General features: G+C 42.4%; 1 protein-coding gene across 20 annotated transcripts in view; it reads right to left on the bottom strand.

Annotated features, from left to right (window-relative positions):
- ULK4 (unc-51 like kinase 4) overlaps window positions 1–27,129 on the bottom strand; it is a 577,159-nt gene that overhangs the window by 311,044 nt on the left and 238,986 nt on the right. The gene's annotated exons all lie outside the window — the stretch shown is intronic.

Below are 27,129 nucleotides of genomic sequence, written 5' to 3'. Positions count from 1 at the left end.
CTGCACTGTCAGGTTCGCTCGCTGGCTTGCAGTTCTTACCTACCCACATGGGTAGAGACAATACACACGAAGCAAGGACCAGAAGTCAAGACTCTCCATCTCCATGGTTGGCCCTATCCATCGGGAACACTATCCATACCGCCCCCCCCACCCCCGGAGGGTTTCTCCATCTACTGTCCCTGCATTTTAACAATCCATGTTGTGATACAGACCTTACTTAGTGCTAGAGATTTTTTCCCTGAAAACTATCTCAGTACTCAATTATGACTAACACCATTGAGCATGTGCCATGGGCTAATCTTATACACTCAAAATCTGTGCCTTCAAACCCAGAGTCAAATGGCTTAGAGACACAAACAGAATTAACTTCTATCATGGATGTATACACAGGTGACAAGAGAATGGACCTGGGGAAAACCCAGCGAGCCCAGACTGGCGAAAAGAGGTGTTTATGAGCCTTGAAAGAACTGGCCAATTCAACTGAAGCATACCTACATGGAAAGGGGGAGCAGGAGGAACGGGGCAGTCTGAGTAGTGAAAGGACAATGTGCAAGATGGAGCAGAATGATGCAGCCTTGAATGTCATGCCAAGAACTCTGGGTTTTATCTGGGTTTTATCTGTAACCAGAAGACTGGTTACAGGAAGTTTATGAAGGATTTTAAGCAGGAGAATGACACAGTAAGATCTGCTGTTCAAACTCCAATCTGACAGTAACGGGGGAAAATGACTGGGGGGAAGGAGTGCAGTCTAGAACATTCCTACTCAAAGAATGGTCTGCAGACCAGAGCCGGCCTGCAGACCAGAGCCGGCCTACAGGCCATCACAGGTCTGGGACAAGACAACTAGTGAAATTTGAAAGACTGAGTTTCTGTGTGTTGGGAAAAGAACTTTGCAGCAGTATAAAAAGTGACCCCACCAAAATATGATGAAAACCAGGATATTTGCATAGCCTCAAAACCGTTCCCCACAAAGACATTTACGTTGGAGAAACCTGGCAGGCACCACCTTAACCAAGGAAGCACATTTCATGTCACTAGAAATGAGACAATGACATCACGTACGCCCTGATACCGTGCACTGAGGAGGACACACCATCGCTTCTCGGGTACTTTCGCCAAGACTACAAACCTCAATCTCATCATGAAAAGTGCCACGCTCAAATTGAGTGGCATCCTACAAAGTTACTAGCCAGTGCACTTCAAAAGTGTTAAAGCCATAAAAGACCAGAGTGAGGAGCTGTCCCCAACTGGGGGGACTCCTACCAGAGAGGAGAAGCCTAAATGCAATGTGGGACCCTACGTGACACCCGGAACTAGAAAATGGACATTAGTGAGAAAACTGGTAACACTGGAATAAGATATGCAGATAGTTAATACTATTATATTAATGTTAATTTCCTGGTTTTGATAACTGCTACAGTTCCATAAGATGCCAACATCAGTGGAAACTGGGTGAAAGGCATAGGAAATTCTTTGTACTACTTTTATAACTTTTCCGTGAGGCTAAAAGTATTTCAATATTAAAAGTTTTTTTGTGTTTGTTTAGTTTTTGTTTTATGGCTCCCAAATGCTCTGACTCTCCTCTCTTGAGGAGTGGGATGTGTGTCCTCTCCCCATGAACCTGGGCAGGTTTGGAACTGCTTTGACCGATAGTGTAGCATGGAAGTGACACTGTATGACTTCTGCTTATATTCTGCGTGCCTTTGTTAGATTTCACTTTCATCCTATTTTCTGAAAATATTTATTCTGGTTATCTGTTGCCGCATAAGAAACGATCCCAAACTTAGTGTGTCATAAAGCAATAATTACTTTATGATGCTAGAGAATCGATGGGTCGTGGATCTGGACAGGGCACACTGAGATGACCTATCCTTGTTCCCTGATGTCAGCTGGGAAGACACAAAGGCTCGGGTGACGAGAACAGCTGGGGGGGCCGTAGGCATCTCGAAGCCTTCTTCGCTCACACGCCACATGAGGTGACTCACGGAAGGCTCGGCTAATTCTGCCCCCTGGATCACCTACTGCTCTCCTCTCCAAGTGGCTTGGCCTCTCACAGCATGGCAGCCGGGTGCCAAGAGGGAGCACTGCTAAACAACCGTGTGGAAGCTGTCTGGTCTTTTCTCCCTGGTATCACTTGCACTGCATTCTCAATGGTTACAAGCCCATCATTAAGCTCAGCCCAGCCTCAAGTGGAGGAGAAACACAGACAACTCCCGACGGGAGAGTGAAGGAAGAGCATGTGGGATGGGAGAGACTTCTGTAGCCATCTTTGTAAGACTCAATCCGCCACTGCACTGGCCTATAACACACTGAAATTTTAAAAACTGTTTCTTCACCGCAGACAGAATGAGTAACATTAGTTTAGAACCAGAGAGAACAGTTGATAGGCTACTACAGCAATCCAAAGGATCATAACAGGAGCCTTGGGAGCCTCGTATCTGTTTTCTATTGCTGAATAACAAATTAGCACAAACTTAGTGGCTTAAAGCAACACCCATTTATTAATTCAAAGTCCCGTAGTCAGAGGCCTAGCTCAGCATGGCTGGGTTATCTGCTCAGAGCACAGGGATCTGGAACTGACTTCCCCTTTGGAGGCCAGGGGATGAGGGGATATGTTTTCAACCACAGTCTTGTGGACAGAATTCAGTTCCTGGTAGGCCTGAAGTCCCTCTTTCCACACTGGCTACCAGACACAGGTCCCTCTCATATCCTACAGGCCACTCAACATCCCTCGGCACATGGACTCCCCCAGCTGTAAAGCCAGCAAAAGAGGACTCTCCTCCATGTCAAATACTTCTTGAGCTTCAAATCTCTTTGACTTCCCAGTCTCTGACCTCCAGGCTGGATTTAAATGACTCTTGCAATTAGTAGAGCCTAGCTGGATGATCTCCAGACTTTAAGGCCAACTAGTTTTGGCCCTTAATTACATCTGCAATATTCCATCACAGCGGCACTGAATTACTGTTTAGCTGAGTAACTGGGAGAAGGTGTGTATATACCTTCTGGGAATCTTGAAAGCCATCTGAAAATTCCAACCACTCCAATTTCACCTCATCCTTGCCTCCTTTTTAAAAGCATAATTCAGGAGTGCTTGGGTGGCTCAGTAGGTTAAGCACCTGACTCTTGATTTCAGCTCAGGTCACGATCTCACGGTTTGTGAGATCAAGCCCCACGTCAGGCTCTGCGCAGACAGCGTGGAGCCTGCTTGGAATTCTCTCTTTCCCTATTTCTCTGCCCCTCCTCCACTCATGTTTGTTCTCTCTCTCAGAGTAAACACACATTTTTTTTTAATTTTTTTTTTTTTACTATTTTTATTTTTGAGACAGAGAGAGACAGAGCATGAACGGGGGAGGGGCAGAGAGAGAGGGAGACACAGAATCGGAAGCAGGCTCCAGGCTCTGAGCCATCAGCCCAGAGCCCGATGCGGGGCTTGAACTCATGGACCGCGAGGTCGTGACCTGAGCTGAAGTCGGATGCTTAACCGACTGAGACACCCAGGTGCCCCTTAAACACATATTTTTAGAAAATGAATAAAAAATAAAAGAATAATTCATATTTAGTTCCTTGAATAAGCTGCTTCTGGTCAACTTACATAGAAACTCCAAATAGATGCTGAACTTTTTAAAACTTCAACAATGCTGGTTAAGAGTTTTAGAGTTACTTTTTGTTTATAACTGAGCACTAGACAACAAACAAAGCTTTTTCATTTCTTATGACATACGTAATTTGCCAGTCTAGTGTACCAACAACAGCCATTTTAAATTCAAAAAAAAAAAAAAATCTCTAACACCACGCTGAATTTCAAATTATTGGCCCAGTGAATCAGCTCCAAAAAGAAATGGTTTTATAATGTGTAGCTTTGGTATGATATTAAGTCTAGCCTGAGAGCAAGCTATTTCTAATGTTTCTCCTTGAAATGTTTGCCCTTGTCTGCAATGCTCACTAATCCTCTTGCACAGAATTGCAGAATACCAATTATTTATTTAGCAATAAAGGTACACATCTAAGGAGATGTTTTGCACGAGAAAAGGGCAGGGCTGAAATTTCAGCAGCTCTAGCACAAGGACATGTTTAGATCTGGTCATTTTATAAAGATCTACAGAGTCCTTCATATGGGTAAGCATTGTATCTTTTCCTTGAAGAAGTTTATACCCCAGTGGGCAAAAAATATATACACACGACATAAAAATTAACTGAATTCAACTTATAAAGCCGACTGCTTCATTGGCTGAGAAAGTCTTAGAATTGTTAGACTACAAGGCTATTCCAGAACGTACCTCCCACGTACAGAATCTCCCATTGCCTCAAAGAGCATGAAAATGATAGGAGTTTTAGTAAGAAACTATGGTTAAGCAAAAAGCAAGTGTTTTCCAATAGAAAGGAGATTCATACAGAAATTTAAAAAGTGTATATTACATTAGCGACTTTGCAAAAAGCTTTTGTACCCATTACCTCAACAGATACCCAACACAGGCCTGTGATGACCCACATCTGTTGAACGAAACGAGGCCCGAGACTGTTTCTATCATGCAAAGTACAGAAGGTGAGACAGAACAGCTATACCCAGAGGATCTCCACACAGTACACGGCACTCGGCACTCATGTACAAAATATCCCTGACTCCAGGGTCCCTAGGTGGTTCAGTCGGTTAAGTGTCTGACTTTGGCTCGAGTCATGATCTCCCGGTTCATAGGTTTGAGCCCCGCATCGGGCTCTGTGCTGACAGGTCAGAGCCTGGAGCCTGCTTCCGATTCTGTGTCTCCCTCTCTCTCTGCCTCTCTGCCTCTCTACCTCTCTCTCTGTCTCTCTGTCTCTCTCTCTCTCAAGAATAAACATTAAAAAAAAATTTTTTTTTAATATCACTGACTCCCAGATGCTACAAGGTGCCTGAAAGTCACATTCTGCCCAGGGATTTACACTAACTGTCCCTGCACAGGCAACATTTTTGTTAACCAGCCAAGGGCTTTGGCCCCACATTCCCGCATCTTTTCTGTCTGCCTGGGTCCTGAGCCCTCACCCTTTGCCTTTCTGAACCTATGGCTCTATGGCTGGTCTCTTATCTCTAATGCTGCTTTGAATCCTTGGCACTCTCCCCAAGACATGATTCTGTACTGGTCACAAAGCTCTACGTTCATACCACCAAGAAGCACACTGCTTCTTGCACCAAAGCAAGGAGGGGACTGAACCAAAAGCAGCACTATTAGTAAGACAAGTAAGATAAAGGACTGGCAGGGGCACAAACCAGAGACAAATCTCTAGGAGAACAACCAGTTTTCACATGTGGCCAGCATCTCTTGTCCCTACAGACATGAGCCCAACACTAAAAAAGGGCCATTGTATAAGAGCTAGTCCTGAAATTCTAATTCTTTTCAATTTAATGAAACTATTTATTTTCTATGGTCTCTTTTTGTCCTGTTACTTAATGAAATGTAAGAGATTTTTTTTTGGGCGGGGGGGGGGATTTACTTGAAGTCAGGCTAAGATTTGTCTCTTTTTTATTTCACTCATTCGTTATTTATTAACATTACTGTACTCATTAGGTGCCATGCATTGAGCTAAGTTAGAGCTATATCAAGTATTCTAAGTGCTAGGACAGATGTCTAAATAGGGTAGAGAAGGGGAGCACCTGATGGCTCAGCTAGTAGAATAATTGGCTCTTGATCTTGGGGTTGTAAGTTTGAGCCCCACATTAGGAGTAGAGATTACTTAAAAATAAAATCTTAAAAAAAAAAAAAAGAGTACAGATGGGACAACAGAAAATACAGTTGACCCTTGAATAACACAGGATGTGTGGGCACTGACCCCCTGCATAGTTGAAAAATCCATGTGTAACTTCTGACTCCCCCAAAATGTAACTACCAATAGCCTACTGTTGATCTGAAGCCTCATAACATAAACAGCCCATTAACACATGTTCTGTATGTTTTATGTATTATATACCGTATTCGTACAATAAAGCAAGCTAGAGAAAAAACTGTTAAGGAAATCATAAGGAAGAGAAAATACGTTTACAACACTGTACCATATTTATTGGAAAATATCCACACATGAGCAGACCTGCACAGTTCAAACCCATGTTGTTCAACCGTCAACTGTAGTCTTTTCTGGCTGAGAAGCGTAACAGAGGCTTCAACGTGAGACCAATGATGACAACAGTGGTAATACACAGATCACACAGTTAATAAGTAGAACATAGTCCCAGGGCTGTACATGTGTTAACTCAATGGAGTTGAACAAAGAAAAAGAAGATCCTAGCAATCAGGTAATATGATGATGATGATGACAATGATGATGATTGTTTTGCTTCACATGAGAAACTGAGATATGAGGAAGTAAATCGGTCAAGTGCCAAGGAGGGGGCTGAGATATAAACCCAGGTGGCTTGGATCACACCCCATGGGGCAGGTACCACTTGAGTACAACCTCGAAAGAGGAGGAGGTTATTGACAGGCAGTCGGTGGATAAAGGGGGAGGAGGACAGGCAGGGATGAAGTATGCGCTGGACAAGGGAAAGAGCATGACCAAGAGCAAAAACGGGATGAGCTCATTACAGGCAGCGACAAGCAGGTGAACAGGCATATTTGTGGCCACGAGCATTTCTATGGCCCACAAGCTATGAATGGTTGTTACGTTTCTAGATGCTTGGGAGCCGGGGGGGGGGGGGGGGGGAATCAAAGAATATTTTATCACATATGAAACAGCATGAAATTCAAATTTCAGTTTTTATAAGTAAAGTTTTATTGAAACACAACCATTCTCATTCATTTACGTGTGGTCTCTGGCTGCCTTTACGCTGCAATGGCAGAGCTGAGTAGCTGCAACAGGGCCAGCAAGGCCTAAAATATTTACTATCTGGCCTTTTATAGAAAGTCTGCCAAGCGTTGCTCTAGGTGACTGGGTGCTACTAAGGGGCTGATTAGGCGAAATGATGTCATTACCAGCTTTCTGTTTTACAATGTTTATTCGGGTTACAGTGAAGAGGATGGGCTGGAAACAAAAAGGAGGATCAGTTAGCTGATAATGACTACTCTCAAAATACGAGGTGATCAACACGAAGCAGGAGTAAATGGGAAAAGGAAAAGGAGAAATATCAGTGAGTTATATCCGTAGGATTTCAAAATCTACTGGATCCGGGGGAGAAAGAGAAGAAATACACAATGACACCAGGTACTTGATGTGTCCTACCTGGAGGCTACCACCATAACCACGACCAGAAAAATACACATCACAGCGAGCAACCTCACTCATAGAGCACTGCCCACCCATGCACTCGATGTAGTGAGTGCTTTACCTCTCACTTACCATGGTGAGTGACTACCATGGTGGTCATGACTAAGGTGAGGTAGGAATGAGTAACCTTGTTCTAAAGAGAAGAAAACTAACACTGAACTTTATCCAAGGTAACACAGCTCATTAGTTTCCAAGTTCATGATGTGAACTGCTCTAAGATACTATAATACACACAGGGAAAAGCTACTCTGGATAAGAAAACGAATTACATTCTGAAAGAAGAGTGACAAGTAGAATGAGGGCAGAAACCCCGAGGCACACCATCATTTCAAGATCTGGCAGGAAGGAAACATCTCAGTGGTGTCCATCTTCAAAGAATGTAGGAAGCAAGGAGATCGATGGGGTGGAATGGAAGAGAGTCAAAAAGAACAGTTTAATACCCTGCTCAACCCCTCCTAGATGTTCAGATCTTAGGGTCAGTCCCAGTTTCCAAAAACTATACTGTATTATACTGAATAACTCCCCACACTCATTTCAGGAAGCTGTTTCTTTTTTTTTTTTTTTAATTAAATTTAATTTAAATTTTAGTTAGTTAACATACAGCGCAATGTTGGTTTCAGGAGAATTCAGTGATTCATCACTTACATACAACACCCAGTGCTCATCACAAGTGTCCCTCTTAATGCTCAACACCCATCTAGCCCATCTCCCACCCATCTCCATCAACCTTCAGTTTGTTCTCTATCATTAAAAGTCTCTTGTGGTTTGTTTCCCTTTCTCCTTTTTTTCCCTCTTCCCGTATGTTCACCTGTTTTGTTTCTTAAATTCCTTAAATTTCTTAAATTCTTAAATTCCACATATGAGTGAAACCATATGGTATTTTTCTTTCTCTGATGGACTTATTTCGCTTAGCATAATACTTTCTACCTAACACACAAACAGAGTAATGATCAACTTGAAGCCACTGAACCAAAGGCTACCTTGCTGACCTTGAAAACCACAAGATAGGTTATGGATTGCCATTAATGTTAATGTTTTATTTATTTATTTGAGAGAGAGACAGAGACAGAGACAGAGAAAGCGTGCAAACAGGGAAGGGGCAGAGAGAGAGGGAGACAGAGAATCCCAAGCAGGCTCTGCACTGTCAACACAGAGCCCGATGCAGGGCTCCAACCCATGAACCATGAGACCATGACCTGAACCTAAATCAAGAGTCCGATGCTCAATCAAATGAGCCCCCCCAGGTGTCCCAACATTAATGTTTAATAAGAACCACCAGCCTATATGAGTATGTGTGTTAAACAAATAGGTGGGTTTTTTCCTGATTATAGAAAATAATTATTAAAAATCATATTAGAGCCACCTAAGTGGCTCAGTCGATTTAGTGTCCAACTCTTGATTTTGGCTCTGGCCATGATCCCAAGGTTGTGGGATTGAGCCCCTCCATCAGGCTCCGTGCTTAGCATGGATTAGATTCTCCTAAGATTCTCTCTTTCTCTCCCTCTTTCCCTCTCCTCCACTTGCAGACTAAAAAAAAAACAAAAACAAAAACAAAAAACAAAAAACCAACGTATAAATAGTTTAAAAAATCGTATTAAGGGGCACCTAGATGGCTCGGTGAGTTAAGCGTCCAACTCTTGGTTTCAGCTCATGATCTCATGGTTTGTGGGTTTGAGTTCCGTGTCAGGTTCTACACTCACAGCACAGAGCCTGCTTGGGATTCTCCGTTTCCCTCTCTCTCGGCCCCTTCCCCTCTCGTACTCTCTCTCTCTCAAAAATAAATAAAACAAACATAAAAAAAAAAAAACTGGACTATCATAGGATCCAGCAATTCCACTTCTGGGTATTTATTCAAAGAAAACGAAAACACTCATTTGAAGATACCTGCACCCTCATTTTCAACACAGCACTCTTTACAATAGCCAAGATACAAAAGCAGCACGAGTGTTCATTGAGAGATAAATGGATAAAGATGTGGTGTGTATACACACACACACACACACACACACACACACACACACACAGACATACGGTGGAATATTTAAAAGTTCAGCCATTAAAAAAAAAAATAAAGATCTTGCCACTTCTTGACAATATGGATGGACCTTGAGGGCATTATGGTAACTAAAATAAGTCAGACAAAGGTGATTTCTATATGATCTCACTTAAATTTAGAACCTAAACAAAACAAACAAAACACAAAAAACCAAGCTCACGGACACAGAGAAAAGATTGGTGGTTGCCAGAGGTGAGGGTCGGGCAGGTCTAGGAGAAATGTGTGAACTGTTTTGAGTTTTTTATAGTTTAAATAAATTGAATATAAACAAACAAATGGAAAAAGAACAAGGTAGAAGGATCTACTCTACCAGTTAACAAAGTTTATTATAAAACTTCAATATAACATAGTATTGGTATTAGCTTAAAACCTCCTACAAATCAAACTGGAATAGACAGAAAAAAATCTTAATTTTACATAGCTATTTATATAAAATTATTTACGTGAAATATAGAAATAGAGGAGCAAAAAATATAGTATTTTATTGAATGTTACCTTTGGGAAAAATAGAAAATTATATTACATTACAACGAAAATATTGCGATCGCAGTGCTATAAAAAAATCATTAATAAGGGGCGCCTGGAGAGCTCAGTCGGTTAAGCGTCCAACTCTGGATCGGCTCAGGTTATGATCTCATGGTTCATGAGTTCGAGCCTGGCATCGGGCTCTGCCCTGGCAGTGTGGAGCCTGATTGGGATTCTCTCTCTCTCTCCCCCTCTCTGTCCCTCCCCACCGTGCTCCTGCACTCTCTTTCAAAGTAAATAAACTTAAAAAACTCATTAGTAAGTTCTGAGGTATTAGTTGCTTTTTTTTTTTCTATTCATATAAGGCATAGGATCAACCTCATCTGGAAAATAACAGCTACCATTTCTTGTGCATGTACTCCGTCCCTTGCAGTCACGCCTCATTCAATGCCTAAGGACACTTACGGAGGGAGACACTGAAACACAGGTTGGTGAAGCAAGTTTCTCACAGCCACTCTCAAAGCCCATAATGGATCTGGCATTAGAACTGGCATCTGCCTAATTTAAGATCTATTACAGCAGAATAGAGGGTGGGAAGAAATGGTCAACTCATACCACATATACTGCGGCTCACTAAGAACATTTCCCCACATCATTAAATACTCACTGAAGATATGAACTCTTGGACCTTCATAGTTTTCTAACCTACAATGTATTGAGCTCATCCTATATTGCTGGATCCTATAACAAGGATCCACTTTCTACTAGTATGCACTAGGGGTGGAAAAAAAAAAACAAATGCAGTGGTTAAGGGATCGCTTCAAAGGAGTTCAAATCTCACTCAATTGTCCTAGCTCTGGGATCCTGGATAAGTACATCAACTCCAAGCTTTACTTTCTTTGTACATTATACCACTGCCTACCTACCTCATGTCATGAGGGTGAGGAGTAAATGTGGTTGTGCACGTGAAGCATCCAGCCCTGTCTGGAACATAAAAAGCTCTTTGAACACAGACACTAGCTATCTTTATTTCACTGTGGTTTTAAATAACGTATCAGTGGGCATTCTTATATATAAATATTTGTGCATATCTTTTACTCTTTTCTTAATATATATTCCTAGAAGTGGAATCAAAGGATATTTAAGGTTTAATACATATTGACAGTTTGCATGTCACAAAAGATGTACTAATTTATGAAAGAGTACATTTCACTAGATTCTCAACAAGTGCTATTAAAAAAAACTGAGGGCATCTGGGTGGCTCAGTCAGTTAAGTGTCCGACTCTTGATCTCAGCTCGAGTCATGATCTCACGATATGGCAGTTCGAGCCCTGCATCGGCACAGAGCCTGCTTGGGAATCTCTCTCCGCCCCTCCCCCACACCTGAAAAATAAACATTAAAAAAAAAAAACTCTACCAATATTATCTTTTTATTATCTTAATGGAATTGTCTTGAATACTAATTAGGGTTACCTTTTTTCATGTGTATTGTCAAGAATGCCCTCTTCATACCCTTTGTCCATTTTCCCCTTGGGCTACCTGACTTCAGAATTTCAAGATAACTAATGAAGTCTGTCCCTAAAAGCTGACCATGTTGTTTACTTTGTAAACAGTTGCATTACGCTGGATTTATGACTCCAAGCAGACAGAAAAAAATGCACACGCAAAAAACTGGTACATTTTGAGGGTATGAGGTGTCTCAGAGGCATTTACCTCATTGAAAAGCCGCAGTCTCCTTCACTGCCTGGGGTTTTTTCCTACGTAACACTCTATGGCAAAGAATCCTAAGTGATAACACATGTTCGAGATGGCAATAAAACTGTGCCAAGAAAGTCACAGAACATTTGAAACTCAGACCACTGTTTAGTCTGGCAGCTCTCACGCTCTTTAATTCCATCACAAAGGCCCCTTCTGTACAGCAAACCCTGCAATATATTCTGACCAATAACTGTCATCACATAAAATCAAAAGACTTGATAAGGAGGAGGACTCGGGTGTGGAGACACGAGAAATAAACTGGGAGTCTGTGCTTTATGCCTCATGTTACGTTCCATGCATCCGGGCTTCACGTCGTTCTCTGGAGTTGACAGTGACGGGGTCACAATATATTCACAGACAGCATGGCTTTATCAAGAGTAGATAAACAACAACAAAAATGAGCCTGTACTGCAAGTACTGTGTTATTTCTGAACTGGTAAATTACCTTAGTAAATCACCACAGCAGTGGAAACACTAAAACGGAACTCTGATGCGAATATCTGCCAAATGTTACCAAGGGATTGATTCCTTCAGACTTAAGAAGGTACAGGGATCCTACCAAGAGACTTTGTTTAGCTATTATTTCTACGCGGATGGTTTTTCTGGCTGTAAAAACCAAATAATAAGGGCTTGCAAATTAACCGTATGATTCATAAAGAGACCCAATAACCATATAAACACGCAATATAAGGGCGCCATAGAAATGCTTTATAGCAAGACGGCACTATCTTCCCCCTTTGCCACTGTGTTCAGTGCTGCACATTTTAACACCATCAGAAACAAAATAAATTTGTTGTACAAGCACAAAAGAGCCAGAAGGCATTAACGGTAAGTCAAAAATCAAAGAGGCCAATCAGGAAAGTAGGAAACTCCCACCAAGCCAAGACAAATAAGTATCTATCAGCCAAAATACACCTATCTGACATTAATATTCTAGTCCAAGGCAACTGGTTCAACTGTCATCTCTACACATCCCTTAACGAACCAATCAAATAAAGATGTTAATCTGATGTGAAACAGACAAGTAATTTAAAGACTATGCCTTTTAAATCCTGAAGATAATGACGCCTATGATGGCTGGATGGAGAACTGGAAACCTGTTTATCATGGCAGAAAATAAAGCCGAATGCTTTGATGCCACACCCGATGTGTACGTGAGAAGCCAAGTATTGCACTGAAGGGTATCACTGTTTAGACGGCTGATGGCCTTGAAGGCTTGCGAAGGACGGGTCTGCCCGGTGCCACCGTAACAGCCATCTACTCGTGGCCAATGCCTCTCCCACCCCGAACTATCATTCCTCCGGGCACACAGGCCACTTCAAGCTTTCAACCTCCCCACTGAACAAGCTGCAAAAGCTCACTGTACACTCACACACACACACACACACACACAACTGTTTACAAAAACCCCACAGAAAGCTTGCTCTCTACGACTCAGTCATTTCTCTTAGAATTCCTACCCAGTCGAAGAGCCTGCGGCGGAACCAAGCCCAAAGCTCTCCTGCTCAGGTTTGTAATCTCGCCCCGGAATTTACATCACGCTCTGACAGCCCAGGTTAGACCTCCTGCAGTCAAGTAACGATTTGAGTACCATGACTTTCACAGTGCTTCCGTGTCACCTCCACAATGACCCCAGAGTTTGCGGAACAGTCTCTGGCCCCGTCTAGAGGTCCAACGAGCCTAGGGCTGTTGACGGTGAGGAACTGAGGAGAAGATAATTAGGGATGTGTGGGCTGCCGGCACTGCCCACTCCTCCAGGGCTCGGCCAAGCTTCGCTAGGAAACACACGGACAGTCACAGCCCCAAAGTCTGGCCCCAGATGCGTAAGTCTGAGCAAATAATGAGCCGATGATAAAATATGGCCAAGGGCACAGTACAACTGAGCTCTATGCACATGCTAGGTTTGTATGTAGCAAGCGACCTGGATGACACTCACTTTAAGCAGGAATCCAGGGACAATGTGTAGGAATGCCCCAATAACATATACAACCCTTAATGCGTAAAAAACACTGCCCCTGAAGCCTAGAAAACCAAGGCTACAACCCACCTCTCGAAGAAGGGTTCCAGAGAGGACTGAGATCCCCAAACAGGTGCATCCCTCTGTCCTGAGAGGGCTAAAAATAAACAATAATTCCAAACACACTTAAATAGTTTATTAAGGAAAATGTATAACACTTTTTTCCACAGGGAAAGTAATTATTACTCAATCGTTTTAAAGGCAAGAGTGAAGAGAGGAGCTCATAAAAATAATGGTCACCACAAAAAAATTTTTCAGTGGCCACAGTCCCATTTTTACTGTCTATCTTAAAGTAGGCAACCAAGGATAGTAACAGACAACAGCTCCAAATAGAAATATGTAAACAAGTCTTCAGTACGATGTTAGTATTGTTTTCAGAAATATTCTCAAAATGGGAACATATAACAGTTTCCAGTTATCCAAATAGAGATCCAATTCCTTGACCTCATCGCTTCCAAACACTTTTCTTACCCTGCCCTCACACACCCGGTTTCTTCAGGTTTACTGACGGCAAACACCTCAAAAGTCTCACTCGCAAGCCTCCCAAAAGCAGAAGGCCACTTCCTAACTCCCCCGCTAAATGACCCCTCCAGGCTTGCAGGGGTTCCATTACTTCTCCCTTTGCAAATACTGCAGGGGACACCCCCTAGGGGCAAGGATGTCTGTGGAGCAATCCACTACTTACCCTCTTGCTTCATCGTTTTTACCCTTCTCCGGAGATCAAGAGTCAGGCCAACTTCTCCAGGAAAGGGACTGAAGTGAAGTACTTGTGACTCTGCAGGCCATGTGGGCTCTTTCAAAACTACTCCGCTGGGCCACCGTAACGCAGAAGCAGCCACAGACAATAAACAAGGCCCAGTGGCTGTGTTCTGATAGTATATTTACAAAAGCAGGTGGGCTGGATTTGGCCCATAAACTGTAGTTAACCAGCCTCTGCACTAGATCATTCTCGTCCACACAGGAATGTCTCTAAAAGATGGCTCATCTTAAAAAGAGCAAGTTCCTTAAAAACAAGAAGTTCCTGTGACCCCACATCTCCTTCCAGCTCCCCATTTTTCAGCTCCCCTTAATAGCAAAACTCTCTCTAGAACTACTGAGGCTCCCCGTCTCGCCATCATCATTCCCTCCTCGAACTCCGCCAGGCTTTTGCCCCACGTGCCACTGAAAATGACCCCCGAGGAAGCTACTCCTGTTGCCTCTATAATGGTCCCTTCTCCATCCTCATCTGACTGACACTCTCGGGAGCATGTGACACTGGGGAGTTTTCCCTTCCTCTGAAAGTCTCTGGAAATCCGAGGCCTGTTTCTCTACTAATGAAGGTAGCATTAATACAGCCAGGCACCTCCCTTCCCTGGGAACGGAAGCTCTGAGCACCGTCTCGAAAACAGCGGGCCCCAACCCATCACCCCCATTCTCTAACCCTGCTTTCTGCTCTTTATGCCATTTGTATCACTAGCTGAAATTATGATTTTTTTTTTTATCGATCTCCTTGTTTATCGTCTGTGATCCCCATGGAATCATCAGCTTCATGAAAACTAGGACCGTGTCTGTTCTACCTCAGTGAACACAACTATTTGTGAGATGACTCAAGGAATCAATGAATATTAAATTTCATGCAGAAAGAAAAATATCAAAGCTTACTCTGCCCTGAAATTCCCTAATTTTATGATGGAAATAAACTGCAAAACGTTAGGGTCACCTGGGTGATTCAGCTGGTAGAGCATCCGACTCTTGGTTTCAGCTCAGGTCATGATCTCACACTTTGAGGGATCGAGCCCTGTGTCAGGCTTCATGCTGACAGTACTCAGCCTGCTTGGGATCTTCTCTCTCCCTCCCTCCCTCTCTCTGCCCCTCCTCTGCTCATGCTCTCGCTCTCTCAAAATAAATAAATAAACTTAAAAAAAAAAAAAAAACCTGCAAAACTTCAAGAGATTCTGTGGAGAACCAAAAAAGAAGCAAATGGATTTTCCTGTGGACAAGTAAGGAAATATTTCAAGGAAAAATGTTAGGTGTTGTTTTGTTAAAGACGATGAGATCTCTGAACATCTATTTAAATCCAGAAGGGAGGAACTGTGAATTACCGTTGATTGTAGCCCCCAAAATACCAGGGGCCGCCGTGACTAAACGCTTCAACTTCTTTTTTTTTTTTTAACATTTTTATTTATTTTTGAGACAGAGAGAGACAGAGCATGAATGGGGGAGGGGCAGAGAGAGAAGGAGACACAGAATCGGAAGCACCCCCGATTGCCCCGACGCGGGGCTTGAACCCACAGACCGTGAGATCGTGACCTGAGCTGAAGTCGGACGCTTAACCGACTGAGCCACCCAGGCGCCCCTAAACACTTCAACTTCTGACACCACATGCAGTGAGTGGCTCAATTCTGGGTGCCATGTGGCCAGAGACATCAGCACGTGGGACTCTCAGCCAGGCGCTGCCTGCATCTCCATAAGGAAAGCTGTCACTGAGCCCGTGCAGGTCGGACAGGAAAACTGGAATGCAGAAGTCTCCAGCATATGGGCTGCTGGGAGAATATTCAAAAGACCGAGTTGTTTCTAACAAAAGAGCTGAACTGTCCCAGTGGACCCAACTGAACCTCATACAGTAAGGATAAGCAATGAAATATTTACCAACTCGCCATGAACTCAGGAAAAAGCTCTGTGGTCGTAAGCAAGATAATGGAAGAAAATAAGCAAAAGTACATACTTCCACCTGCAGCAGACAAAAATCACTCAAGAGTTTCTTTCTTTCTGAAAACATAACGTCCAAACAGATTTTGACTACGGTTGATTTTCCTCACACATCACTAAGGAAAAGAGAATGCCTTGGATAAGTCCCTAAGGTTTTAGGTTGGTGTTCTTCCCTAATTCTATCAGAAACAGAATGCTGGGGTGGGACAAGAGAAGTAATTTCATGGTGACTCCATGCGTGCTAACAAAGACTTAACATTTTGTACAGAGGATACGGTGATGACTTATAGCATGATTCACATAATAAGGAGGGGTTTCCACCCAGTCAGTATGGTTTAAGTCATCAGCACAGGAGGGTTCCAAACCTCGGAGAATGAGGAAAGGAAGAGGTTCAACGGAACCAGGAACCAGGATCATGTTATTAACCAGAATTGTGCCAGGAGCCACCACGGTAATAAAAATCAGAGGCGTGCCAGAACCTAGTGACCACGGCAGAGGGAAACAAAGGAGAATGATGCTTTTGTGATTAACAGACCCACATGACAGTGAGGGGGACTGTGTTGAGCAGCTGGACCGCTCTTGTAAGTAAACGTGATACGGTGAAACCGAACACGGTAGGACTCCAAAGCCCACTGTGATGTCCGCTTGAGTCTGCTCTTAAAAGTGGCTCTGCTGGGGAGTACAGACAGCAATGGCCCAGGAAGTCTGATCCCAAACCTGATCTTCTTCAAACTGTCTTGGGGTTTGGGGCATACAAATTCCTTCCGGGACCTCATTTCCCTCACGTGCAAAATGGGGATATTAGCCCAGTGCACTAATCATGTCTTTTATTCTGTATTTTTGTTTCTTTAACATCTTGAGGCCTTGCCAACTCCAGAGGGAATGCCTCTCCCAGGGCCAACTACTTCTCAGAGACAGCAAACAAGAGAGCTTGCCTTTCCGCTGTCTTTGAACTTGCCCTTCCTATGCAAACCAGCCAATCCAGAGCCAAACAGCACTAACCACCTCCTTTAAGGCTCTCTTCCACTCCGGGCCTATACTCCCAGGTACTGGACCAGAACTGGGTCCCATTCACTCCAGGGCCAGGTACCTGATGACGAGAGGTAGCCTCTACACCCCTAAGGCCTGGTGAAATTATTCAAATTAGTCAATCCTAAACCTGCTCAGCCCTTCCTTCATTTGTAAACTATAAGAAGGGCTCTTTGTCCCCATTTTCTTCTAACTTCCTCTGCCCCTTGACTGACACTGTTGCATCCAAAGGTGACCACCCTCAGCGTGGTGTGCCCCCACCTTTGGATCTGTGACGATAACAAGCTATCTTTTCAAGGGCAGTTTTCTCCTAATCTGTGGACCTCACCACACCGGAATAAGAAAAATATATATATACATTTTAAAACACCCAGATCATCTCCAGATTCCCATAACATCCCTGAAATTCTAGTATTTCTATATTCATTTGAATAAAGACCCTCCCCCCAAAAAAGTTTTATTCCTTTAGATCAGGGGTCAGGAAATATTGCGTGAAAGGGCTAGAAAGTTAAGTATCCAAGGCTTTGCCCGACACCAGGTCTCCGTCTCAGATGCACCTGTGTTTGTATGTAAGTTTCACAAATCTTTACAAACATCAACACCACTCTCACCTCACAGGCCGCGCAAAAACCGGCTGCAAGCTGACTGGCGCTGTGGACCACACTTGGCCAATCTCTGCGTGAGGTGACAAGGGTAAGTCAACAGACCTAAGGACATCTTGTGAAACACAAAGGCTGTATTGAAACCCCCTCAGATTGAACCCGGCTCTGCAATACACAACGGGGGGGGGGGGGGGCGCTATTTGCAAAAGTGTACAATAAACTCCAACTGGCTTCCTTCAATGTAAATGTCACACCAAAAAAGTAAACTGAAACCACCCACTTTCGATTGCAAGGTGCTATTCTACTATCAGTTTTCAAAGACCATTAACAACCACTAGCAGGTGGAAGAAAAAGCACCTTCCCGGAAAATATAAAATGCCAAACTTTCTAAGCGCAAAACAAAATTTTATGCTTGTAACTGTTAAAAGGATAATCTCAGTGGAAGTACACAAAATACCCCATCAAAGTCGATCACTGGGACAAATTTAATTTCCGAATTCTTTTCAACTCATATTTAAGTACCAGTAACATACACGCTGAAAGAGTGTGCGACACAATAATCCCAAATCGAGGCAGAGAGAATGGAAAACAAAAAAATAAAGCTCTTGGTTCAAGAAACCGATAAAAGGAGCAAACTCAAAATCGCTCAGTATTTTCTTTTAAATCTTCTGTGCTTGCTTTAACCCCTGAAATGACTGTACTTTAATAAGAAGTGTTGATATGTCCTCAAGTTGAACAAGTGGCTGGGAACACTAGAACATGGGCTATGTCCACAAAAGAGGCAAGAGACCATGAAAATGGACGCTCAAAGGCTCAGAGCCTGTTGGAGAAACCTCAGGTTTTATTCTGTGGGTGCTAGCAAAGAGTAAGTGGGAAAGCCACAGAAGAGTGACCCTAGGATGGAAATGGAAGCCGCACAGACTCAGAGATTGACTGACTTCTCACGGTCAGGCTTTCTGACATCCATAGGCAACCCGAGAAGCAGGAAATTATTTCTGGGGAAGTCAATTCATTCTAAGGTTAGCAATAAAGTTTTGCTGTATTACACCGTTATTTCACTTGCTGATATTTCATGAGAGGAAATATTTAGCTGTGTAAATTCAGCTATTTGATGGGGCAACAAACACCCAACTGGCTTATTTTAACAACATGGAAACCTCTCAAACATCCCTGACACTTCTGAGGATTCGGGCTTTCAGTTTTACCAGGCTATAAAATTTAAATGATGATGTATCAGAATATGGCAAAAACAAATGTCATTGAGAAGATAAATTGGGGGCTCCTGGGTGTCTCGGTCAGTAAAGTGTTCAACTCTAGAATTCGGTTCAGGTCATGATCTCACGGTTTGTGGGCTGGAGCCTCACATCAGCCTCTGTGCCGACAAGGAACCCACTTGGGATTCTCTCTCTCCCTCCCTCTCTGCTCCTCTCCCTCTCATATACACTCTCTCAATCGCTCTCGCTCTCGCTCGAACACATAAACTTAAATATATATATATAAATTAAAAGGCAAATACATATGGATATGGAAGCCATCTAGTACCAGGGGACATCCTCTGTGGCTTTGACAGTTCTGTTATGCAATGTCAAACTAATAAGACTGCCCCAGTCAGTCTCTCTTACCAAAAAACTCTCTTTCTTCCTATTCTTTGTAGGGTGTTGGAGCTCTGGTTTCAATTGGTGTCACCAAACATTTCACTCTACTGTCAAAGGGGATTCTTTTCTTTAGGAGTACTTCCTTCGCTATACCTACCTCTAATCATATGAAAAGGAGGAGGAGTAAGGAGAAAGAGGGGGAGGGAGAAGAAAAGAGGCAACTCTTAACACAGCATTTTCTGTGGACCAGATGCTAATATTACCCCTATTTTCCAGATGAGGGAACTTAGGAACAAACAGGTTAAGAAATTTGGCCAAAATCATACAACTACTTGGGTTAAATTCCTTTTTTTTTTTTTTAACGTTTATTTATTTTTGAGAAGAGAGAGACAGAGCATGAGCAGGGGAGGAGAAGGAGACACAGAATCTGAAACAGGCTCCAGGCTCTGAGCTGTCAGCACAGAGCCCAGATGCGGGGCTTGAACTCACGGACCGTGAGCCAAAGTCGGATGCTTAACCGACCGAGCCACCCAGGCGCCCCAACTTGGGTTAAATTCTTTTAGAAGCTCCCATAACCTTCTAGACATGACTGTACCTTTGAAATCATTACACTGTTTTATAAAAGCCTACTGATAAATGGCTCCTCCACTAAATCCTTAGCACCTTGAAGGTGAGAACTTTACCTCTTATCTTTGCATCATTCAATAGTTGCCGATTCAATTTTTGATGAACGAACGAATGAACAAATGAACCAAAAACCAGTGAGGGAAGTCCCCTGAAGCTCAATGACTATAAAGGCAGAAGTATTTTTCACTGAAGGCTATACTGTGGATTCACTGTGAATTTCATTTAAGAGATCACAAAATTTCCATTCTTCTAAGGGCATTTTTGTGAATCTTGCCATAAAAGAAACAGCTCTAACATTTTTTGAGCTAACTAAAATGACAGTTCTTAGATACAGAGCATAAACAACTTTTTGCAATTCAGGATAAGAGCTCAATATTGCTCCAAAAGAACTCAAGAAGTTAAAATTCAATTTGTTTGCTAAGGAAGATTTGCTGCAAGCTAATTAGCTCTTAATGGAAACAAGCTCCTGGGGTATAGCTCTCCCTGAGAGCAATGGTTTGGGGCAACCTACCATAACATTAAGGAGAGAGAAAAGGGCAGAGCTCAGGGGAGTTAACATATTCCTTCTGATAGCAAAATTGGACCAACATGGTAAACAATTTACCTTTCTCCTATAAACCCAGGAACAAACTAGATTTACAGGCCAGTGGTATTAAAAAAAAAAAAAAAAAAAGTCAGGGTCAGGTACAACGCAGCTTTGATCGTGCTCTGGTCCCTTATTTGAAGGAACAATAAATTCTCAATTGTACTCTAAGCCTTTGAAGACCTCTTTATCCACTAAGAATCCTACAAAATAAGAAAAAACACAATAAAAGAATGTTGCGCTTGACGTAGGATGAGTTAATGTTCCAATAGTTATTATTTGGAACTCCCAACTCTTAATACAGTTGACCCTTGAACAATACGGGTTTGAACTGCATGGATCTGCTTATATATGTTTATACACACACACACACACACACACACACACACACACACACACAGTAGGGTACTATAATTGTAGTTTCTTCTCCTTACGATTTTCTTAACATTTCCTTTCCTCTAGCTTCCTTTTTGTGTGTATATAACACATGTAACATATAAAATATGTGTTCATCGACTATTTATGTTCTAAGGCCTTAGGTCAATACTAGACTATGAGTACTTAAGTTTGGGGGGAGTCAAAGTTATACAAAGTTCTGACTGTGCCCCCAACCCTGGCATCATTCAAGGGTTGATTGTATATACAAGCTAAACTGACTATATTTCAAAGAACATGGTGTAGATGGATCCAATAAATAAGTTAAATTTACAATAAATGGCTTGTGTTTATTTTATATTACTAGAAATCTATCTGCACATAAAAATTAAGGCATTCTGGAGGCACCTGGGTGGCTCAGTCAATTAAGTGTCCTACTTCAGCTCAGGTCATGATCTCACAGTTTGTGAATTCGAGCCCAGTGTCAGGCTCTGTGCTGACAGCTCAGAGCCTGGAGCGGCTTCGGATTCTGTGTCTCCCTCTCTTTCTTCTCCTCCCTCCCTCACACTCTGTCTCTGTCTCTCAAAAATAAATATTAAAAAAAATTTTTTTTTTAATTAAGGCATTCTGGGGGCACCTGGGTGGCTCAGTCAGTTGAGTGTCTGACTTCAGTTCAGGTCATGATCTCATGGTTTGTGAGTTCAAGCCCGGCATTGGGCTCACTGCTGTCAGCTCAGAGCCCGCTTCGGATCCTCTGGCCCTCTCTTATTCTGCCCCACCCCTGCTTGCGCTTTCTCTCAAAAAATGAATAAATAACCATTAAAAAAATTAAGGCATTCTACTCTTGATATGCAGTTATAATCAGCATTTTCCCTAAAAGTCACTGCTAGCAAGTGACTGGGGACGATCTCCTAGATTAAAGAGCTACCATTTCTGACACCGGCCAAAGTTAAGGAAGGGTGACACTCTTTTCAAGGTTACGCCTAACTTTGTTTTACTCACAGTAAGCAACTAAACATAAAACATTCACAAAAACAGCTTATACCACAAACAAAATCAAATAAAAATCAGCAACAAATATATGATCTGATCACAATGCAGTAAAACTAGAAATTAATAACAAAGAGGCGATATTCACCTACCACAATGGCAAAGGTCAAACACATACATACACTAACGTGGTAAAGGTCTGGCAAAAGTAGACGTTCTCTTACGCTGCTGGTGGAGCGAAAACTGGCCAGCCCAGATTGGGGGCAATCTGGCACAACTTTTCAAACTACAAAGGCTTAGCCCAGTACTTCCCAAGCCTGTCTGCACATTCACTTGCGGAGAATCAACAGTTACTGATGTCTGCATCCAGCCCTACAGATTTTGATCCCATTGCCCTGGGTATGGCCAGGCTTTAGATTTTTTTCAAAGATTCCCCAGATGACACGAATGCACAGACAAGTTTCGGCACCGCGGGCTGGGGACGCTTCCATGAAGTAATTCCACTCTTCGTGATTTATCCTACGTGTATGTATTCACACATGTGATGAACGGCCTAGGTCATTAGTTGTAGCTTTGTTTTATAACACCAAAAGATTAAAAAAACATAAACGTCACCAAAAGGGAATTTGTAAATAAATATGGAGTATTCATAAAATGCAATACTTACGTATCTGCTAAAAACAAGTACAGGCGACTTATATCCCAATAAAGCTGTTGTATTTATTTTCAAAAAGGAGTGCAGAATGGTGCATACAGCGTACAACCATCTATGTGAAAAACTACACACACACACACTGAGAAGAGTGGCTTTCTCCTTGGGTGAAAATATGCTTTTTTCTGTATACTCTTTCAAATACTTAAATTTGCAGTGTGTTATGTATTAACTCTAAAAAATAAGTTTTAAAAATTAAAATGAAAATATGAAAGCAATCTGGTCATATCATTCTGCAAGCACACAGAATTTGTATACAGTAATATTCAAAGGGGCATGAGAGGGCATTTTGGAGCGATGGAAATACTCTATCTTGATGGAGGTGGTGACTGCACAATTTCACATGTTTCTCAAAATTCAGAAAAACTGTATACCTAAAATGAGTGAGATGTATCCCATGTAAATTGTCCCTCAGTAAACGTGTCTCAAAAAAGTTTTTTTCTTAAGCTTATATGGCAACCTGGGCGCCTGGGTGGCTCAGTCGATTAAGCGTCCCACTTCTGCTCAGGTCATGATCTCACGGTTCATGAGTTCGAGCCCCGCATCGGACTCTGTGCTAACAGCTCAGAGCCTAGAACCTGCTTCCGATTCTGTGTCTCCCTCTCTCTCTCTGCCCCTCCCCTGCTTATATTCGGTCGGTCGGTCTCTCTCTCTCTCTCTCTCTCTCAAAAATAAATAAACATTTTAAAAAATTAAAAAAGAAAAAGCTTATTTGACAACCAAACCTCTAGAACGATGCCAGTAGCAATGCAAATCAATACAACAAACTGGGAAACTGCTCAGCAGCATCTACTCGACCTGGGCGAGCACAAGCTCTGTGAGTCAGTGTTTCCACTCCAGCACGGGTGCTCAGTGGAGACACGTGCGTGGATTCACCAAGGAGCATGCAAAGGAAAACTCACTGGCCGCACTCTTCATGACAGCCAAAAATAATAATAATAATAATAAGGCAAGCTGTTCAAAGTCAAATGGATTAGCAGGCTCTGCTGTATCTGTGCAAATGGAAAGCCAGGCAGGAGGTGATTCGGTCTGAGGAGTGTCATTGCCAAGACCCAACTGATGGCAAACAGAATGAGCAAAAAACCCCACGAAAGCCCCTAACTATAAAGAGAGATACTCAACCTCACTCATGAGTAATGCAAACTAAAATCACACTGAAATAATCTATCTCATCAGGCCGGACCAATTCCAAAGCTTAGCAACAAATTCCGAGGCAAAGCTACAGGGAAACAGGCATCCTCAAACACGTCCCCGGGAGATGCAAAATGGGAAAATCCCCACGGAGGATAATGCGGCCGTGTTTTTTAAAAAACGCTTTCAAATGGACTTATCCTTTGAAACCTAAATACCACTTCTAGGAATTTACCACATAAGGTGTACAAGCATACATACAAAATGATATATAGATTATTGTTTGCAGTATCGCAAGATTAGAACTCAAGTCCATCCATCAAACACTAATTAGATTTTATATCCATACAATGGAAGATTCTATAACTGTAAAACTTAACAGAGAAACTCTATATATTGCTATAGAAACAAATATTGGGGATATACTATTAGGTGAAAAAAAGAAGGGGCAGAAGACCATATATCATATGCTACTTGTGTGTAAAAGAGAGAAATGAGAAAATACATATTCACATTAGCTTAAAATAAATAAAGGTAGTTACCCATCTCTGTGATAAAAGAGAGGTGAAGAAAAAGCAGAATGGACAGAGGAAGGAACACGACTTCTCAGTATCTATCTCTGGATATATATATATATTTTTTTTTAAGTTTATTTATTTATTTTGAGAGAGAGAGAAAGAACACACAGGGGAGGGGCAGGTAGGTCAGAGAGAATCCCAAGCAGGCCTCCACTGCCAGCACAGAACCTAATGTGCCACCCAGGCACCCCTACACTTTTTTAAAACTCCAGTTAGGGAAATAAAAACAAACTCTGAAGTCTAATTACATATTACTTTCCCTTCCCGATCCTTTCTGTCAAGATGCGTGAGTAGACTTTGCCAACTGCACACAGATTGTTAAAGTCTGTGGGCGTAGGGCCTCCCTTTAAAGGGGTGGGGTGGGGAGAGGGCAGGCGGATGGCAATAGGCCTTTAATGCTTTCTCTTGACCTCTGGAGCCTCAGCCAAAACAGCCTGCCTCTTCAGAAGAAAGGCAAACACACAATAGTGATCCAGAAAGAGACCTTACATAGAGCAAAAGCGGTATTTAAATGGGTGCTGGAGGGTCATAAGTGGTCTCAGTTAACAAAATTATTTGGATATCTTTGTATTCAAATTTATCTTGCCCATTCAAACTGTTACACTGTATATTTTATGGCTATATGAGAATTCAAAGATTATTTTTCTCATTTTTCTTAAATTTTTTTTTTAACATTTATTTATTTTTGAGAGAGAGAGAGAGAGAGAGAGAGAGAGAGAGAGCATGAGTGGGGGAGGAACAGAGAGAGAGGGAGACACAGAATCCGAAGCAGATTCCAGACTCTGAGCTGTCAGCACAGAGCCCAACATGGGGCTCGAACCCACGAACTGCGAGATCATGACCTGAGCCGAAGTCGGATGCTTAACCGACTGAGCCACCCAGGCGCCCCTATTTGTCTCATTTTAAAAATTATTTGCCTAGGTGGAAATCTTTGCATATATAGGAGTTTTTCTCTACAAGAGATACTTTGAAGGAGAACTGAAGGTTATGTACCTGTTACAATTTAAGTAAATAAGTATTAAGACGTTCAATGTTATCATTACACAATGTAAAATAATATCCCATTCTTATCCATTAGTTTGGCAAAGATATCACCAAGAGTATAAATAAATACTAATGTAAAAAGTCTCCCAATAATTTTGATACGTAAAAAAGCAAATTTTAGAAAAATACATACACAGTGATACTATCTATGATTTTCTTTAAATCAACAACCCGAAAGCAAAGCCATTTATTTCAGTATATGACTATTAGATCTAAATAGCCTGAAAAGATTCAGGACAGACATCACCAAAATAATACAAATTATTACCCCTGGCAGAGACCTGTGTATGGAAGTGTGGGAGGGAAATGAAGATGCCTAGGGACGTATTGATTTTACTGTTGGACTTTAATACACACACAATACACACAATATACACAGATCTTATTTGTGCAATGAAAGCAAAGAAAAACATTTATAAAAATTAATCCACTGAAATCTGCTTGTAAACTTCAAAAAAAAAGAATAAAGTGTCTTCCAAACGTAGTCATTTTTAAAATAAAAAGATTGTATGTGGGTCATCTACTGCACTAGGTTCTTCCTCTCAGTGTGAGGAAACTCAGATGAACTGAATAGAGAGTTGGCAAGAAGAGGAATTGCCTGGAAAGCATGCCCCGTGAAAGAGTCAGCGTTAAAAAAGTAAATGCAATCTGCCCCAGCCAATCAAAACAGGCAATTAGGATACAGTATTAGCAGCTGGTACCAAAGCTCCAGGAAAGAAGTAACTGTCCGAAGTGTTATTTAACTTTCAGTACAGGTACACTCGTTACAATTAAATTTCTTCTGTAGGAAGAGAGAACAGTGCCTTTGAGTGATGAATCTGGAAGGCTCACTGGTCAGACTTTTAAAAGGCTGTAGAGACACAGGATTTACAATTGACAAGGATAAGTGCTCCCCAAATTTGTTTGCAACGTGGCACAGGGAGTACAGGGTGGTATTTATAGGTCACTCTCTGGAAATGAATGAGTTCGCTCACAGCAGAAGGAAGTGGGCCTGAAGTCTACATCAGCCTCAGCACCGCAAATGACCCAAAGACGCCTCGGCACCCCTGCGACTCAGTCGCGGCATACCTCTGTGCCTTGGCTCGCACACTAGAAACGTTTCCGTTCAGCCTCTCACTCTGAATGGATGGTCTATAGTCTTTCCTGTTCACTAGGAGCACTGCTGGTGGCTCGTCACTATTCACTACCTTCTGTGGTAGAACAAGAGACCAGATGAAATCAAGATGGTTGGGGCTGTGTGACTCAATTCCTTGTTAAAGACCAACCGGCGACTGTACAAGTCAGTGCACCTGCAGACGGTGCCCAAACGCAAAGGTCCCCAGATGTCACCTAACAACCAAAACTAGCTTTCTTTTTTTTTTTTTTTAATTTTTTTTTAACGTTTTTATTTATTTTTGGGACAGAGAGAGACAGAGCATGAACGGGGGAGGGGCAGAGAGAGAGGGAGACACAGAATCGGAAACAGGCTCCAGGCTCCGAGCCATCAGCCCAGAGCCTGACGCGGGGCTCGAACCCACGGACCACGAGATCGTGACCTGGCTGAAGTCGGACGCTTAACCGACTGCGCCACCCAGGCGCCCCCAAAACTAGCTTTCTTGATTGAAAGCAAGGAGGGCTTCCGCTTCACCCTTCTATGTACCTGGGGGCTC

Source organism: Felis catus, chromosome C2 (genome assembly GCF_018350175.1).
Source record: "Felis catus isolate Fca126 chromosome C2, F.catus_Fca126_mat1.0, whole genome shotgun sequence".
NCBI classification, from domain to species: domain Eukaryota; kingdom Metazoa; phylum Chordata; class Mammalia; order Carnivora; family Felidae; genus Felis; species Felis catus.
Note: the sequence above shows the minus strand (reverse complement) of the source record. Positions and strands in the feature narration are given on the sequence as shown.